Source organism: Sapajus apella, unplaced genomic scaffold (assembly GCF_009761245.1).
Source record: "Sapajus apella isolate SASKATOON/1434 unplaced genomic scaffold, GSC_monkey_1.0 scaffold28, whole genome shotgun sequence".
NCBI lineage: Eukaryota > Metazoa > Chordata > Mammalia > Primates > Cebidae > Sapajus > Sapajus apella.
In genome coordinates this window covers 8,936,561-8,957,063 of record NW_022436968.1, presented here as the reverse complement: position 1 = coordinate 8,957,063, position 20,503 = coordinate 8,936,561, and positions in this window count along the sequence as shown.

Sequence of the window (20,503 nt, the reverse complement as noted above, 5' to 3'; positions counted from 1 at the left end):
GCACGTGCCACCATTCCTGGCTAATTTTTTGTATTTTTAGTAGAGATGGGGTTTCACCATGTTAGCCAGGATGGTCTCCATCTCCTGACCTTGTGATCTGCCCACCTCGGCCTCCCAAAGTGCTGGAATTACAAGCATGAGCCACCATGCCTGGCCTGACATCACCAGAATTTTAAAAATAATACTCTATTCTGCAGAGAGTAGAATAGAGGGATACAAAAGCAAATAAAGAGAGCTGCATTAGGAGACTATCACAGGAGTCTGTGCAAGATATTTGAATTTGGCCAATGACTGTAGAAACAGAGAGAAGTTGGCAGGGCTACAAAAGTTTTGGTAGAGAACCAACTTGACAAACAGTGTGAGAGGTGAGTGAAAGAAGGGGGCTAAAGGTAACAGAGATTTCTAGCATGAGCAAATAGATAGATGATGTTTTCATTTAAAGATAGGAAAAACTGGAGGAGACAGGTATTGTGGTAGAGAAGATCAAGTGTTTAGCAATGGATATTGCACGGGGAAAAAAAGACTTCTTTTCTCACCATGTTAAATTCATGGCTGAAATACATTAAAAGACAGATTAACAAGGAAAGAAATACAGATTTATTTAATATGTTTAATGTAACACAGTAGGCTTCAGAAATGAAGACCCAAAATACAAGGAAAAGTTTGTATTTTATGGTCAGAAATATGATTGAAGGACAAAGGTAAGATCTAATGGTAATAAACTGAAAGAAACTTAGCAAGGCCCATTTATTCAGATTCTTCTTGGCATTTCTGTGTCTTCATGGATAAGGATGTTCATTTCCTCCAGGTATAAGGAGGGTACCTCTGAATTAAAGACTTATGTTCTAGTTTAGAGGAGGGTCAGAGAATTATTTTATGGCCTGATTCAGGGGAGAAGGGTAGGAAAAGATCAGAGGGACCTTCTTGCTCCTGCTGTTTCTGAAAGTGTCAAGATGACATCTTTGGCAGGACTATGTCCTGAACCCTGTCAATACTTAAATCATTCTAAGATACACAAGTGTAGATACCAGTATATTTATTTTATCTGTTCAGTACCTAAAGTATTTTTCACTAATAAGCATTATTTAGTTAAGGTGTTTTTCTCTTTTATTTTTCAACCCCCTCAAGAATTTTGTTATATGAAAGCTACATAAAATGTTTATATTTTAACTAAATTAACAGAATTGGAATGTGTTTGTGTATTAGTTTGTCCTCACACTGCTATAAAAAACTACCTGAGACTGTGTAATTTGTGAAGAAAAGAGGTTTAATTGACTCACAGTACTGCAGACTATAGAGGAAGCATGGCTGGGAGGCCTCAGGAAACTTACAATCGTGGCGGAAGGTGAAGGGGAAACAAGTATGGCTTACCATGGTAGAGGAGGAGAGAGAGAGAAAGAAAGGGTAAATGCTACACATTTTTTTTTTCTCCTTTTTTTTGTTCAGATGGAATCTCACTCTGCTGCCCAAGCTGGAGTATTGTGGCATAATCTTGGCTCACTGCAACCTTTGCCTCCTGGGTTCAAGCAATTGTCCTACCTCAGCTTCCAGATTAGCTGGGATTACAGGCAGGCACTACACACCCAAATAATTTCTGTATTTTTAGTAGAGATGAGATTTCACCATGTTGGCCGGGCTGGTCTCAAACTCCTGACCCCGTGATCCACCCACCTTGGCCTCCCAAAGTGCTGGGATTATAGGCATGAGCCACTGCACCTGGCCTGGTGCTACATACTTTTAAACAACTGGATCTCATAAGAACTCACTCACTATCATGAGAACAGCAAGAAAAAAAATCCATTCCCATGATCCAATTGCCTCCCACTAAGACCCTCCCCCAACACTGGAAAGTAAAAGTCAACATAAGATTTGGGTGGGGACACAGAGCAGAACCATATCAGCTTATATATAATATTATGTAGAACAAATAAAATTAGGTTTAAATGTTGTATTTTCTGCCAGGGTAGCATTAAAATACATTGTACATATTGCTGCTGGAAGGAGAAAGTGAAGAGAAGAGAAGCTTAAATAGTTTCTGTTATTTCTACATCATAACCAACATTCACTTGTGTATATAGGGTAAAACTGAAATTACATGGCTGTTAAATTAAGTTTCTTGTTTAAGTATTTAAGCCAGTGGAAAGAGACGTTTTTTCTTGACTTGTACAGAATTGAAATTCCCTTTACATTTGATCTAGATTTCAATGTCATTTCTCCACCAGGTGCTATAGCTCATGCCTATAATCCCAGCATTTTGGGAGGCAAGGCAGGTGGATTGCTTGAACTCAGAAGTTTGAGGCCAGCCTGGGCAACATGGTGAAAACTTGTCTCTACAAAAAATAAAAATAAAAATAAATTAGCTGAGCATAGTAGCATGCACCTGTAGTCCCAGCTACAGAGGGGCTGTTAGCACTAATGCACTCCAGCCTGGATGACAAAGCAAGACCCTGATTCAAAAAAGAAAGAAAGAAAAAAAGAATAATAATTATAATTTCTCTTTCAATCCTACAAGTACAGAAAATGGGTGTTCTCAATTTTCATTTTTTTTCTTTTTATCATATAGCCTATGTTTTCCTTTTAATAACGATAATAAAAATTACTCAAATTAATGATTTTATATCCTCTAAATGAAAAAAACTTTTCAAATTTGAATATTTCATATCACATTATATTTTAATCCATCTTATGTCACAGAACACTATTTCTTTTTTCTTTTATTTATTTATTTTTTAATTAATTTTTTTTTTAGACAGAGTCTTGCTCTGTCACCAGGCTGGAGTGCAATGGCACAATCTCAGCTCACTGCAGCCTCCTGGGTTCAAGTGATTCTCCTGCCTCAGCCTCCCAAGTAGCTAGGACTACAGGCATGCACCCTCACTCCCAGCTAATTTTTTTTTATTTTTAGTAGAGATGGGATTTCACTCTACTAAAATGTTGGCCAGGATGGTCTTGATCCCTTGACCTTGTGATTCGCCCTCCTTGGCCTCCCAAATGCTGGGATTACAGGCATGAACCACTGCTCCCCATCCAGAACACTATTTCTGAATTTAATGTAAGAGCTTGGAAGGATAGCTAGAATTTTCCCTTGTTAAGAATTTTTAAATGTAAGTTAATATGAAAAATTAACTTAATATTATTTGTGGCTCTTTTCCCTCTCAGTGATCTGAAGCCACAATTTGGAAAATTTGTACCCAGGCCTAATATGTTAGGATATGCGTACTGCCAATGGCATGAGAATTTCATAGTTGTTCTCTCTAAAATGTTGAAAGCTATTGTGAAATTATTTTTTAACTGAATTAATATTCCAGTAAAAAAAATAGGACCAAAAATTCAAGTGTAAACAATTTCTCTACACATCAATACTATGAAGATTGATAATTTATATAAATAAAGTGTTAGATTATTGCTTTTAAAAATCCAACTAAGTTGTAGTAAATGAAATTGCATCCAACCAAAGATGTCTCATTAAAAGACAATGCTGTGAGCTGGATCATAGTCAGGCTGGTGAAGCAGCAACGGTTACCATGGAGGCAAATTGGAACAGATAGAAAAGACCGCAATATATCAAACTTAACACCTCAACTTGCGCCTTGGTAATTACATCATACCAACATCTCATTGCTTTAAAGGCATTCTGTGCTGGTTTGTTATAAGAGCACACTGACATATTATTAGGCTTCAGATTTTCACAGCTCCTATAAGAGTTTTCATTATGAGTCTTGCTGTTAATCTTCCTTACGTTTTTGAACTGACTTCAGCAATCTAACCATAGACTTCTGAATTTTTTTTAATGTAGCATTCTGATAGTTTTCTCAAAATTAATGAAAAGTATTCCAGTGACTATCCCAATAGGTTAACAAGGAAAAGAGAAATGTACTCATTCTAAAATTGAAAGTAAACAAGACCATTTTTAGGAAAAAAAAGTATTTAATTTTTACATCCTTAATACTCTAAACAATCTATAAAATAGTATTTGCAATGATTAAGAACAACTTCTTATTTGGTTATTCCCAATGCCAGAAATTGTGGCAATAAAAATGAAACAATATGCAGAAGTAATAACTGTTAATACAGGTATCTGTACACTTTTCTTCATGTAAGTAAATAATTCATATATATGTTCAGTTCTAATGAAAAATTCAAAATTAATTTTCTCATCTTCTCACTGTTCTAGTCATGAGCTGTCAATTATCTCCTTAGAAGATTTCATAGAGGCAATTTTTATAAATAGAAGCATTGGTAGTGACAAAAATCAATATAATGTAAAGTCCCCTCCCAACCTGCCAGTGAAAAATACCACTCTGCATCCAATAGACTGGACCAAATAGATCTAGATTTTCTCTTCTCTTTTATTCCCTTACCACAATCAGTATCTGATTCCCCTTCTTAAATGCACCTGAATCAGTTCCTTTTCCAATATGCACACTGCCATTGCTTTAATTCAGTTATAATACTTTTCACTTGGATTATTGCAATTCTTTCAACTGGTCCCTACCTGGCTTCCTCTGTCATCCCCTTACTCTCCATTCGCTATTGCCAGAGCTATCTTTCTGCACCTCAAAACTATTCATGTTAGTCTCTTTAGGAAATTCACCAACAGCTCTCAATTGCTTTAAGGACAAACTCTAAGCTTTTCAGCAGCCCTTTTTGGCTTTCATGTTACGGTCCTTGCTTGACTATACAACCTCATTTCTCATTATCTCATAAAAACTAATAATTTAACACCACCTGCAATTTGCAGGAGCAATAATCTCTTAGGCCTTCATGTGTCTGCAAGACTCAGTTCCCATTCCCACCCCTGCCAGGCCCTACCACCTCCCTTTTCTCCCAGGCTCAGTTAGGTGGGCCTCCTTTGGATTCTGGTCTATTACATTTGTACATGTCACCACAACGCTTGTGTGCTTATCTTCTCCTCCAGGCTCTGCCTTATGACTATGAGCTCCAAAAGGGTAAAATGTTTCTTAATTTCTAGACAATGTGTTCAATATATAGCCACACGGATATTGTTTTTATAAAACTTGAACTTTTGAGGAAAGTCCTTAATTTATTATATATTTTATTTCATTGTTCTTACAAGTACAGAATAATATTTTAGGTATGTCACTGATGGGGTTCAGGGCATAATACCTCCAAAATATTTTAGGCAGAAGGGAATTTTATAAAACCACAGAAGCTTGAAGGTCTCTCATTGATCTGCCCTTCTCCCCCGACACAGGTCATAAAACCTAGGAAGAATTTTCCGAGCTTCCCCTGAAGCGGTCCTCATGTGAGAAGTTCCCTTTCTATATGGATGAAAAGAACATGCTTCTCTCCAAAGATGATGGGTTATAGAGAAGAATCTGAACAAATAGGCCTTGCTATAATTCCTCCAGTTTAGTACTATTAAATCATACTTCTTTATCCAATCATACATCTCCACAACTGTATCTACTTCATCAAACCCAGCATAATAAATACGCAGTTTTACCCATTACTTTGCATTTTCATTTCATTATGAAGGCTCTTGTGTCACATGAAACTTATATGAAATAAATTTGTATGTTTTACTCTTGCTTATCTATCTTTTGTTATCAGGGCCTCAGCCATGAAGCTAATGACTAAGGAAAAGGTACCTCCTCTTCCCTACCTCCTCATTTTTAGTATGGAAAATATTATAGACATAGATTTAATTGTGTAGGTCAAAGAGAAGGAAAAAAATAACATGCTACGGTACTTTATGGTAAATAAAAATAATAGCTTTTCCAGTTATTAAAAAGCAATAGAAATTTATCAGTTTCTTACTGTTAGAAGTCTTCTGGCTATAGGCCAGAACTTAGTCTTCTCTCTCAGTTTATACTGAAAACATTCAATTTCCTTTTTAATTGTCAATTAAAATTATCTAAAAACAAGACATTAATTTGCTTCCTTTGCATTTCCAATTAGCTTAACAGAACTCAATTCTCAATTGCAATTTCTACCTCTTCTTTTCAGTGATAACGGAATAATACTAAACCACAGCACTGCTAACACAGCTTCATTCAGAGCAACTGCTCTTCTTTTATTTTAAGACAAAATCCTGGACACTTAATTTGTATGTTTTCATTCATAACTTCCAACGTCCCCATAAGTCGTATCAACTTTAAACACGTTACTTAATTGAGCTCTGTGAGCATTTTACAACATGTGATAATTATATGTGTGTTACGTAAATATATAAAACATACATATATGAGGCAATCAGAGTAGAAGCTGGAGTGATCATACTTCAGAAGCTAGTTGTCCTTAACATTAACCAGTCTCTCTTCTATCTCATGTGCCACAGTATCATTTTCTATGAGTGTCATAACATGAGAAAGTTTGGGAAGTACTATCATATAGGTTCATCAGTAACAGCAAATCTTTAACATACCATTATTTTCCTCATGTAAACTTGCTTTGAGGCTTGTATTCTCTATGTCATTGGCTTGCCTCACCACCCACCCAGTCAACCAGGTTAGAAATATGACTCTTCGCTCTCACCACTTTCTAATTACTGACAAGTTTAACTGCCAAATATTTCTCTAGATAGTCCATTCTACTCTCTATACTTCCACTATCAGTCCAATTCATCATACTCTGTCATATGGAATATGGCCTCCTGAATGGCCTCCTAGTTTTTAATTTTTTTATTTCAAAATTATCCTTCACACAGCCACTTTTCCAAAAATAAATTTGACCATTCTGTATACTATATTCTACAGTGGGTTTCCATTATGACTGGAATAATCTCCTTGCTTGTCAAATCTGGATCACATAAACACTCCATGAAATGGCCAATACCTGATTCTTAGCTACTTCTACCTAAAGGTCCAGAAAGATCACACTGCTTGTGCTTCACCATATACAACCAACACTTTTTCACCTGCATTCACTAATATGCTGGTAAATTGACTCAAAGTGGGGAGGAGATATAGATAGAACTCAGATTTGTAACATTTACCAACATTTATGTTACAAATACTCCTACCATGGCCAATATGAAGCTACTAACATGGCATCACTGAATGTGAAGTTGAGAAGAAATACAGAGTAGTGTGAACTACAAATAAAATTCTAACCCACCCCAATCATCTGAATGGACCCCTCCTCTCAACCAAAGGCATTCTAAAGTTTACCTAAAAAACTAGTTGAGGCCAAGATGGGAAGGAGGGTCAAACATGCCTCAATACCTCCTCCCTTTGGAATTCAGGCACAACTGACCAGCATTAACATTAAAATAGATATCTTAATACTTTTTGTAGCAATAAGACCCCAAATTCCAGCCTGACCCTAGTACAGCATCACATGAGAGACAGCAGGCCCAGAAAGAAATTGAAGTATTTTACCCCGACATATATTTCTTTGACATATTTTGAAATGGCCCTGCAAAGCTGTCTCTTGTGGCTTCAAAAAAATCTACATTCTGCAGGAAATCCCTTTCCCTTTCCAGGTCTTTTCCTGATCCAGGAGAGAATTAACATAAGAGTCTGGTAGCTTTTTAAGTCTGGTAAAAAAACATTTATAATCTATTCTCTCTGAAGCCTACTAACTAGAGACTTCATCTGCATAAAAATAACCTTGGTCTTAGCTCCTTATCTTAACCCAGACACTCTCTTGTATGGATTCCAGGTCTTCAGACAAACTCTTTCAACCAATTGTCAATCAGGAAATCTTTGAATCCACCTGTAACCTGGAAGACCCCACTTTGTGTTGCTCTGCCTTTCTAGACCAAATCAATGTAAATCTTGCATGTATTGATTGATGTCTTATGTCTTTCTAAAATGTATAACACCAAACTTTAGCCTGACCAACTTGGACACATGTCATTGGGACCTTCCAAGGCTGTGTCACATATCCCTTAACCTTGCCAAAATAAACTTCTTAATTGATTGAGACTTGTCTCAGATACTTTTTGGTTTACTGTAGCACATGATAATATAGTAATTTTACCACACAGTTAAAGTAGGCACATAGTTAACAGCATAGATATGCCTAAGAGCATAGGTAATAGTAAAAGGTAGTGAAATAATTAGGAAGTGATGTTTTTTATGTTTATTACTTTTGCATTTAATATAATTTATTTAATGGTCAGTTTATGTAATCTATTTAACAATGGCTGTGTTCAAAAATCAACTCACAAAATTGCTGAAAATTTAACAACCAGCTCCTGCAATATAAGCTGCCTTTGCTCATGATATTCCTACGTGTGGAGTACCATCTTATCCAATTCTTCAGCCTTCCTCCTTGCCACCCCAGGACTGCACATCCTTTAAGCCCCACTTTCTCAAAGTATGATCATGGCCACCTGCTTCAAATTCCCTGGAGAGTTTTCTTGAATGCATGTTCCTGGGCTTCACCTCTCAGACCTCCTGAATCTGTAGGAGCTAAAGGAAAGCTTCCACTTTGTCCTTTGAAGGTTTGCTAAAAAATCAACTCACTACAGGAGATTAACCGGAGAAAAGGCATACAAATTTATTAACGTGCACACCAGGGAAAAACCACAGAGTGATACCCCCATGCCCCAATGGGGTTCCAAAGCTTACATACTTTCTTGAGGTTACAGAAAGAATGGCAGCTTAAATCATGGCAAAACAGGTTATGGTGGCAAAATAGGTTATGTGAGAGGGAGAAGAGGAAGCCTGGGTAGCAAATGTCGTCTTGTTATGTAGACGAAACCTCACATGTAGCAGCCCTCAGAGAGAATAGGTGGTGAATGTTTCTCTCAAATCTTTAAAGGTGTCAGACTCTCAGTTAATATTTCCTAGATCTGGACAAAGAAAGGCCTCAGAGAATACCTGGCTGCATCATGCAGATTTTCTCAATAGATGCTAATTTCCCCCAGCGAAAGACAACTTTGCAGGGCTATTTCTGTTCACGGACCCTCTAAACAACCATCTCAAAATACGACAAAGAAGTGTATTTTAGGGTGAAATATTTTTATTTCCTTCACCCTGAAAGCCTAGGTACATGCAGTTTAGCAAGCTGGCTTGCTAGGAAAGTCTGAAGCACTTTAAAGTTTGAGAACCATTTGTTTAAACTATTCTTCCACTAAGGTGTTGCAACACTCAGGAGGATTTTTCTTTCTGACTCACTCACATGAAGACAGGATAGGGAAAGAGCAAGTTCACAGGGACTTGAAACAGTGTGGCATAGAAAACTACAGAGAGTTCAGCAGGCCTGTAGGGTAGAATGTAGGAGGAGTAAATTGGAAAGTAAGGTCTATAGAGGCTGATAAGGGATATCCCATGGAAGGTCCTTCATTGCACATTGTGGACTATGATCTTTACTGCTAATGCAGTAAAAAACAATTGAAGAGTCTGAAGCCAAAGAGTAACAACCAATATTTGAATAAGACAACTCAATATTCCTTTTCCTTGTGGAAACATTAATAACTCGCTGAAAAGAATAAAACCATTTTAACAAAATTATATAAATTTTTCTCAGATTGACTAAAATCCTGCACCTGTTATCTATAGGAGAGATAATCTGCATTATAAACAAAAAAGAAACAGATGAAAATAATGGAAGTTCTAATTATTTTATTCCTGGATGGACAGCCTGTCTTTGAGCAAAGTGGTTGGCAAAAGGTAATGATTCCTGTTCCTTCAATTAAATATTCCTTTCAGATTGCCTTTCCCTAATTAGTACCACCTGTCAGGGAAGAAAAACTTTTCCTCTTTTATATGTTTAGTAATTGAGAATCTGCAAATTAAACAGACAAAAGCAAATCAGCAAAAGAAAGAAACAGATTTAATTACATATGTATATACAGGTATTCACAAAGAAATGCAATTCAAGGAGGTGGTTAGAATAGGAGCTTACATGCCCGTTTGAATAAGAGTTCAGGAGAGGCAGAGGGGCTCTTCTGAAAGAACAAATGACTTTTTACATAGTGAGTAGAAAGGGCACTTATGGGGTGAAGCAAGATGGTGGATGAGAAGGATTTACCAATTGTCCACAGCCCCAGCAAGGACACCAAGTTAAAAATTACCTATACAAAAAAAAAATAAAAAAAAAAAACACCTTCATAAAAAAACAAAAATCAGGTGAGCACTCACAGTACCTGGTTTTAACATCATATCACTGAGAAAGGTGTTAAAAGAGATAGAAAAAACTTTCTAGAAGTGCTGACACCATCCCTTTCACAGGCTTGGCAGCAAGGGCATGGTGCTGAGAGCATTTCTGGGCACTGGAGAAGGGAGAACACAAAAACTGTGAGCCATTGAACTCAGCATTGTCCTTTTAAAGCGGAAAGAAAAACCAGACCAAACTCAGCTGACATATGCCCACAGAGAGAGCATTTAAACCAGCACAAGCCAGAGAGGAAGTGCAGATCCCAGCAATCAGAACTTGAGTGGCTACCAACCTCACCACTGAAGGCTACAACATTGTGTCTCCAAATAAATCTGAAAGGCAGTCTAGGCCATAAGGACTACAATTCTTAGGCGAGTCCTAGTACTAAATTAGGCCCAGAGACAGTGGATTTGGGGGAGCTGGGGAGTGGCACATGACATACTGAGACACCAGCTGGGGCAGCCAAGGGAGTACTGGCATCACCCCTCCCCTCATCCCAGGCTACACAGCTCATGACTCTAAAAGAGACCTCTTCCTTCTGCCTGAGGGGAGGGGAAAGAAGAGTGGGGAGGGCTTTGTCTTCCATCTTAGATACTGGCTCAGCCATAGCAGAATGGGGTACCAGATAGAGCCGTGAGGTCCCCATTCTAGGCTTAGCTCCCAAACAATATATCTAGCCACACCCTGGGCCAGAAGGGAACCCACTGCCTTGAAGGAAAGGACTAAGTCCCACAAGCATTAATTGAAGAGCCCTTGGGACCAGAATAATCAGCAGTGATACTCAGGCACTACATCAAGGTTCTTGAGTGAGCCTCTGAGATTTGCTGGCTTCAGGTGAGACTCAGCACATTACCAGCTTTGGTGGCAATGGGGCAAAACTGCTGTTTGAGGAAAGCAGAGGGAAAAGTAAAGGGAACTTTGTCTTACCTTTATGCACCAGCATGGCCATAGGAGGAGAGAGCACCAAGCAGGCTCTCAGGGTCTCCAATTTCAGGACTTGATTCTTGGACAGTATTTCTGGATCTGCCCTAGGCCAGAGGGGAGCCCACGCCCCTGAAGGGTGAATCCCAAACCAGGCAGCATTCACCACAAGCTGACTTAAGAACTTTTGGGCCTTAGGGCAACATTGGCTGGTAGTATTCCATGTGGCCAGGGTTGGCAGTAGCTTCAGGATAAGGCTCCTCTGCCTTTGGAAAGGGGAAGAGCGGGAAGAACTGTATCTTATAGTTTGAGTGCCAGCTCAGTTGAAATACAATAGAACACCAGGTAGACTTCTAAGGGTTTTTACTGTAGTTACTGACTCCTGGATAGCACTTCTGGACCCACACAGGACCTAGGGGAACTTGTTGCCCTGAAGGGAAGGACATAGGCCAGGCTGGCTTTGCTACCTGCTGATTCTGTAGCCCCAGGGCCTTAAGAGAACATAGGCAATAGCCAGGGAATTGTTACAGCTGGCCTTGGATAAAACTCAGTGATATGCTCGCTTCAGGTCTGACTTAATCCAGTCACAGTGGCAGTGGCTACAGAGGTGCCAGTGTCACTCCACCCCCAAGTTGAGATGGCTCAGAACAGACAGAGAGACTCCACTTGTTTAGGAGAAAGTAAGGGAAGAGAACAAGGGTTTCTACCTGGTAATCCAGAGAAGTCTCCCAGGTCTTGTCTTAGGTCATCAAGGTGGTACTTCTACAAGTCTATAAGAATCATAGCATTCCTGAACTACGGGTACCCCCTAAAGTAGACACACCTGAGATCCCAAAACCCAAGTCCTTTCAAATATCTGGAAAGCCTTCCTGGGCTATTTCAAAATACATAGTCAGAGGAGACAAAAGAAAAAAAAAAAAAAAACGAAGCCTGCCTACAGGATCTAGGAAATAGCTTCAAAAGGGTAAATATAAGAGTTATTGGCCTTAAATAGGAGATAGAGAAAGATAAGATTAGAAAGTTTATTCAAAGGGATAATAAACAAGAACTTCCCAAACCTAAAGAAAGACATCAATATTCAAATACAAGAAGGTTATACAACATCAAGCAGATTTAACCCAAAGAAGACTACTTCAAGGCATTTAATAATTAAACTCCCAACACTCAACAAAGTGCAGGGACAGCCCACAGAATGGGAGAAAATATTTGCAAACTACCCATCTGACAAAGGACTAATAACAAGAATATATAAAGAGCTCAAATAACTCTATTAGAGAAAAATCTAACAATCCAATCAAAAAGTGGGCAAAGGATTTGACGAGACACTTCTGGAAAGAAGACATACAAATGACGAACAGACATATGCAGAGGAGCCCAACATCGCTGATCATTAGATAAATACAAATCAAAACTATAATCACCTATCTTCCTGCCCCCAATTATAATGATTTATAGCCAAAAGACAGGCAGTAACAAATGCTGGCAAAGATACGGAGAAAAGGGAACTCTCATGCACTGTTGGTGGGAATGTAAATTAGTACAACCACTATGGAGAACAGTTAGAGAGTACTCAAAAAACTAAAAATTTATCTACCACATGATCCAGCAATGCCATTGCTGGGTATATATCCAAAAGAAAGGAAATAAGTATATTAAAGAGATATCTGAGGCCAGGCGTGGTGGCTCACATCTGTAATCCCAACACTTTGGGAGGCCAAGGTGGGTGGATCATGAGGTCAGGAATTCAAGACCAGCCTGGCCAACATGGTGAAACCACATCTCTACTAAAAATATAAAAATTAACCAGTGGGGTAGTGGCAGTCGCCTGTAATCCCAGCTACTTGGGAGGCTGAGGCAGGAGAATTGCATGAACCCAAGAGGCAGAGGTTGCAGTGAGCTGAGATCATGCCACTGCACTCCAGCCTGGGTGACAGAGAAAGACTACATCATAAAAAAGAGAGAGAGAGAGAGACAAAGAGAGAGATCAGCAGTCCTATGTTTGTGGCAGCACTGTTCACAATAGTTAAGATTGGGAAGCAACCTAAGTGTCCATCAGCAGCTTAATGAATAAAGAAAATGTGGTACATATACACAATGGAGTACTATTCGGCCATAAGAAAGAATGAGAACCTGTCATTTGAAATAACATGGGTAAGACCAGAGATTACTATGTTAAGTGAAATAAGCTAGGCACATAAAGACAAACATTACATGTTTTTATTTATTTATGGGATCTAAAAATCAAAATAATTTAACTCCTGGACATAGAGGGTAGAAGGATGGTTACCAGAGGCTGGGAATGGTAGTGAGAGGGTTGGGGAGAGGTGGGGATTGTTTAGTATTTCTTTCAGAAAACTTGAAATTGTGAATGCTTTCTCTGTCTTTTTGAAAACTATGTAAATTACTTTAAAAACTAAATGAGTCTGTTGCCTTTTTTACAGGAACGTCTCTCTCAGGGGTCTTGAAGCCATCTCTTGCAATGTGAACACCAAGGAGGTTGGCACCCTGTCTCTGGATGTTTAGCCTTGGCACCAGGCTCCAAGTTGTACATTTTTGCTTGTCAAAAAGAGACAGAAAGTTTTATTTTTCCTTTGAATAAGGACAATTAACATGTGTGTCATAGATGATATATGCCTCGCTATATCAAAAGGGTAGAATTTTTTTTTGTCTCTGTAGTCCCTTTAGCATACTGCCTATGATGCACATTGCAATCTGGTTTAATGACTATGCATTAATAAAATTTTTATCAAGCAAATGGGCTCACTGCCTGATTGCACATAGGACTTAGTATCAAGACACTAGCTTCTGAGAAAAGAAAGGCTTTACTGCAAGGTCAACCAGCAAGAAGAGGTGGTGCAGCTCAAATCTGTCTCCCCAGTTTGGGATCTGGGGCAAGTTTTAGAGGGGTCAGAGGGCAACGGAAAGGATTCAGGAATGTTAGCATGGCAGGGTCTGATTGGAGGGCCCCAAATTTGACCAGTTTTAGTAAGGTGTGTTGCAGTGGATTTTAGCTCTAGATCTTCTAGACCAATGGACTTATGGCTTTTGAAAGGGTTCTGGCATTCAGATTCTGGTCATGTCTACTTTTTTGTTCCATGGGGATGAATCAGTTCCAATGTTGCTAGAGGTAAAAGCTTTTTCTATTGTACATGCTCAGGCTAGATGACTTGTAGTCTTGGCTCTCTTATACCCACAAGGTACCCTGACATTCTGTTATCAACAGAGTAGGCCCAGTTTGGGCTCATCCACTAGTTACCGAACTGTTTCATTATTTTCTACATTCACTGAGTTAATAGGAGAGTTTTAAAAAAATATTTCTCCAGTGAGATTCAGATATACTATTTTTTAAATAATTTTTTGTTATAAATTTGGTTTTGAAAACAAAGAAAAAGCTAAATTAAAACAAAAAGAAAAAATAAAACAAAGACTGGAACTAAGGCATTAAAAATGTTTCTTGTCTATTACAAATGAAGTAGATCCCATGTACTTTCCTGGCAACAACAAAGATTATGGAACTAATGTGCTATAAACCAGATGTTGGGAAGCAGAGGTTCAAAGCTCACATAATGCAGGGCTTTGGTTTTAGTTAAATCCATCTGTGTAAGGTTAGTAAAAATAAATTCAATAGTTCTCACATCAAAGCAACCTATTTATTTCAAAGACAACTAGAAAGGAATCCAACTACATGCTAATAAAAATATTTAATTGATGGAAATTAAAAAAAAATTAGGCAATGAAATACTTTCATCAATTAATACATCAAAACCCCATTGTAGGAGTGGTCTTAAAAAATAAATTACAAAAAAAGCTCACATAAATAAAGTGAACTATTATCTTTGTTGTCACTAATTATTACTTGATTACATTCTGTCATCTAGCCTAAAAGGAAAAAAAAAAGGCATTGAAGATCAAAATGCCAGTTCTACACTCTTCAGTATCAAAATATTGTCTTAACTTCAGGCTTATAAGCAAAGAATTCTGATCAAAAAAATGACCAGGGCAGCCTTAACATTCCCTTCAGCTTGATTAAACATTTTACAGACTTCTGACCTCCTTTTTCTTAGAGCAGTTTCCTTAGAAAACTTGTAATTGTAGACGGGCGCGGTGGCTCACGCCTGTAATCCCAGCACTTTGGGAGGCCGAGGCGGGTGGATCATGAGGTCAAGAAATCGAGACCATCCTGGTCAACATGGTGAAATCCCAACTCTACTAAAAATACAAAAAATTAGCTGGGCATGGTGGCACGTGCCTGTAATCCCAGCTACTCAGGAGGCTGAGGCAGGAGAATTGCCTGAACCCAGGAGGCGGAGGTTGCGGTGAGCCGAGAAAGCGCCATTGCACTCCAGCCTGGGTAACAAGAGCGAAACTCCATCTCAAAAAAAAAAAACAAAAGAAAACTTGTAATTGTAAATTCTTTCTCTACCCCTTTGAGCTGTAAAGCTTTTCAAAAGCTTCTTACCAGGTTCCAATGCAGAAGTATTTTTCTTAAGGACCTTGAAGCCATCTCTTTGAAATGTACTCACCAAAACTGATAATACTCCTATCTTTTAGATCCTATGGAAGGAAAGAAGTCTAACTTCTTCAGTAAGCTTAACTACCAATTAGCAAACACAAATAGCCTAATCACAGAGGAAAATGCCTGCAAACCCAGGAAATAACGCAATGAGATCCGCATATCCCATTGATCAACTGCCTACCTCCCCCTGGCCGCAGTGCCCTTTAATACTCCTCCACTAACTCGCCCCAATGCTTAAAACCCCTCCTGTCCTTTGTTTCATTGCAGTTGAGCTCAGATGTATTTCTACTCTGCCTCCCCTATTGCAATAGCCTTGAATAATATCTTCCATGCCTACTTAACTAAGTAACTTTGTTCAATACAATTTTTGTTTGTATTGACAAAATCCAAGCTAAGAATTCTTAAAATCTCAACCCAAAAGAAGCTTGACTAGAATAAGAACTATTTAATCCCTCATTTTCCTCATTTTTCAGAAAGTATTTTATCGTAGATAGTATAGACACATATATAGACCATATTATAGACACAAATTATAAATATGCAGACTATATTATAGATGTAAATGTATAAATATATATTTATATATGTAAATATACATAATTTATACTATAAATGAAACATTCTTCATAATCCTCTATTGGCAACATAGGAATAAAATACTGTGAAGATAGTTTTGCAATACTGGTTTATTTAATTTCTTACAACAGAAAATTCTCTATATTGCCTTTTTATCACCTGTAGATAGTAAACTTTTTCTACCATTTCTAAGTGCCTAGTTGTCATAGGAAAATCAAAATCCTTAAAAATACTCATTATTTCTAAAACTAATATAATCTTCAAAAAGAAAATCAAAGGTTTTCATTCTGACAAATATGTAATAATAGTAGACGGTCACATTATTCTTACAGAAAGTAAAGTAACATATTGGCCTATTTCTAGGGAAGGACAATAAACTGGCTACATACATATATATTTTTTCATTAAAAAACATATACTACAAATTTAATTTCATGTTTTATAATCATAATAACCAGGAAGATATGTAAATGAGACGCAATAGAAAAATGTCTTGCTAGAAATTGACCACAGACACAAATACAATACACAGAATGGTACAAAATATATCTCTATCCCTTTTACTAAATTTGCCTGTCATAGAGTCCACACAGATGGCCTACTAAATGTTGATTTATTTTCTTTGTTTTTTATTCTCCCATGATTCCTTGATTCTTTTTCTACTTCTCAGTTATACTACCAGGATCCCAGTTCCATTTTGAATGGGTAATGACAGTTCCTAGGGCTCTGGAAATCCAAAGAGAAGACTGAACAAATTTTTCAGAGATAGAAATCAATGAAATAAATTTACTTTTGCTATTACTGACAGCCTTTGGAATATACTTTTGATACTCTTTAAGCTAACAAAATCCATCTCTTGACTTTGTATTACCACATATTTTCCCTCATGAAGGTTAAAGGTAGTAGATGAAGGTGAGTTGAGAATAAAATGCAATCCAAACACGCAGTTATTTAGAATAAAAGTTGTTCCCGTTGGCTATATGTCTTTACATGTGTACTTCCTACTACTTGGGAGGCTCTTGCCCAATTATCTCCAACTTGTTAAAACTTTATGTTGCTGAAATCTCACCTCAAGAATCATTCCCTCTAGGGAACTATCTATGACTTCCCATCCTAAGCCAGGTTTTCTCAATTTTGAGCTACCATAGTGCTATAAATTTTGTCTTCATAATCCTTATCACATGCAATGATATTTTCATGTAAGTGAATAATTGCTGTCAGTAGGGTTCACTAATTACTAGGCTCCTTGGGTGCAGGGATTGTGGCAATTCTTGCTCAACGCTGTATTCCCAGAAATTAGCACAGTGCTTAAAACAAAGTAATGCTTAATAAATGCCTGTTGAATTAATACATTATTTAAGTTCCTCAGCCTGATTTTAAGTGTACACTCTACTGTCTACTGGCTATCTGACCTAGAACATATCTGTATATATGATATTTTAAATAAAATAAAAATAAAATCGTTTAGCTTACTAATATAATTTCTACTGAGGCAGAGCAAAGGTATAGAATGAGAGCATATTTAGCCAGAAGAGAATTTTGAGTTAGCTCTGCCCTCTTTCCTATAAACAGAGACAAAGCCTGAGTATATTGAACAGATTATGCTAGTAATAGAGAAGTTTTACTAAGCTCTTAATGTTCTATTGACAGAAAAACAAATCAAAAATTTTAGTTTTAAAACCATTTTAAACCATGTAATGAAGGATTTCATGTTTTCTATTTTCTAAAGGTTTTTGACATGTAAACCTTTGTTTGCTCCTTTTTATGTGAGGCACTGAGCATTAGGTTGTCTTATTTGATGAGAAAAAATTAAGAATGCTGAAATAGATGGCTTCATATTTTATTTAATAATCATAAATATTTTATGTGATATCAAGAAAATAAAAATCCCAAGAAAGAGACCTTTTATTGTATCCTTACCCTTCCTCCCAGAATGATCCAAGGGGAAAAGAGAAAAAGCATGCCAAAATGCTGCAGTTTATCTTTGCAGTTATTTAATACTTAGACACTAAATCTGTTTTCCTTCATAAATGAAGTAATATTCTAAATTCTGTGTTTTTAAAAATTAATTCAGATAAAAGGAAGTCCTCCATTTTATTGTTTTACAGCTTAACAAAGCTAGAGGCCTTTTATTCCAGAATCTGATCAGGGTTAGACTTCTTTTTGGGCATCCTCAACCGAAAAGATTTCCAATGAGAGCATCAGAGTTCTATCCAGTCTAGGCACTGGTGTTTCATTCCAAATATTGATTTCAGAACCAAGTCAAATGAGAATGAAACTCTTAACCTATTGTTCTCCCATATCCCCAATTTTTTAAATTCCTGGGATAGATGATTGATATCAAAGTAAAAATGACAGTATTAGATTTATAATTATTTAGAGTATCAATTAAAGTAAAAATAGAACCAAATCTCAGAGCCAAATGAACACTGCAACATTTACAAATCACATACCAACTCCCTCGTGCAATAACAATCTATGTCATTAACTGATCACAGACTCAGTTTAATTGGCAAAAATTTAAGAAAAAGAGAAAACGGCATCATGGCATCAGGTTTTTCTGGGTCTGAAAACAATTCTTTTTAATTGTTTGGACTTTCCCATCTTAAAATCTGATTAGGTCCTGCCAATTGAAACCCTTAAGTACGTTGAAACTATTGACATTTTTGTAACGATGGTCCTATAGCCCCCAGGTCCCCAACTCTGAGCCTGAAAACTTCCAACTTCATATTTCTATGTGTCAGGGATTTTCTCCATGCCCCACATTACTCCTACATTCTTGTACCTCAATTCTGAATTACATAGGCTCAGTTAAAGGACAGTTTCTGCTCTTTTTCATAGAAAGTTAATTCACAATAATAGGTGTGACTGTGAAATACATATTTGGTTTTCATCTCCTTTGTTTCCTGACATAGAGCTCTGAAAAGCCTTGGAATCTCCTGAGCAATACGTGTCAATTTTTGTATGCTAAAGAACAGACTGATGGTTGGGCTAGGGGCTCCTAGGTAGCTTCAGGATTGAGACTGGTCACTGAAAAGACCAAAGCATTATAAAAGGGCTGGAACATTCAGCTCCATCTATCAAACTCTCGTGGGGTAGAGAGACTGAAGGTTAAGATGAAGGTATACCCCATACCTCACCATAACAACTTCTTCATCTAATATTCAGCTGTATCCTTTGTAGTATCCTTTATAAGAAACTGTTAAATGTAAGTAAAGTATTTCTGGAGTTCTGTGAGCCATCCTAGTAAGTAAATTAAATTCAAGGGAGGCGATCACAGGAACCCTGATTTATAGCCAGTTAGTTAGAAGTATAAGTGGCAAGATACTTACAACTTGCAACCGGTATCAGAACTAGGAGGCAGTCTTATAAACTGAGCCTTCAATCAGTGGGATCTGACACTACCTCCAGCTAGATAGTGTCAAAATTGAATTGAATTAGAGGACACCCAGCTAGTGTCCACTGCAGAATTGGTTGCTTGCTGGCTGGTACGGACACATCCCCACACTTCTTGATGACTAGAGGTAAGATTTTATGTTTTAACAATTAGAGTAGCGGAAAAAAAAAAAAAACTGATCTTTCCTACACCAAAATAGTCAGTGGTCTGAAAAACATTCACAGGATACCCCTGCTCACACTTACTATTCCCTTCTGATATGGTATGGCTCTGTGTACCCACCCAAAACTCATCTTCAATTGTAATTCCCACATGTTGGGGCAGGGACCTGGTGGGAGGTGATTAGATCATGGGGGTTCCCCCATGCTGTTCTCATGATAGTGAGTGCGGTCTCATGAGATCTACTGGTTTTATAAGGGGCTTTCCCCCACTTCAGTGTACACTTCTCTCTCCTGCTGCCATATGAATAACATGTTTGCTTCCATTTCTGCCACGACTGTAAGTTTCCTGAGTCCTCCCCAGCCATGTGGAACTATGAGTCAATTAAATTTCTTTCCTTTATAAACTACCCTGTCTCAGGTATGTCCTTAAAGCAACATGAAAACAGATGACTATACCTCCTCTTCATTTGTGTTTGCCAAGTTTTTATATTTTAGTTTCTTTCTATCACCCTAAGTGATGTCATTTGTTGCTTGTTCAAAAATTCCTTCCTCCTCTAGCTCCTGATTCCTGCAGAAGACTTCTGGCTCTTACACTTGCACATCACATAGGCTCCTGAAGACTTGAATTAGACTTGTTTTTGAAACCTTAAAAGTTGGTACCTTAAAAGTTTATGCCTCCCTTTCCATTTTCGAGAGTCTCTTTTCATCTTTTGCTTTTCCCTGGCTTTGGTATACATGCCACTCTGATTCTCCAAATGTCTTCTGTAAGCACCGTGAAGACCTAGATCTCCTTTTCTCAAGTTTTGCCTTGCTGCCTGAACTTTATATAAGCTCAACTGAGTTTGGAAATTATCAAAATGT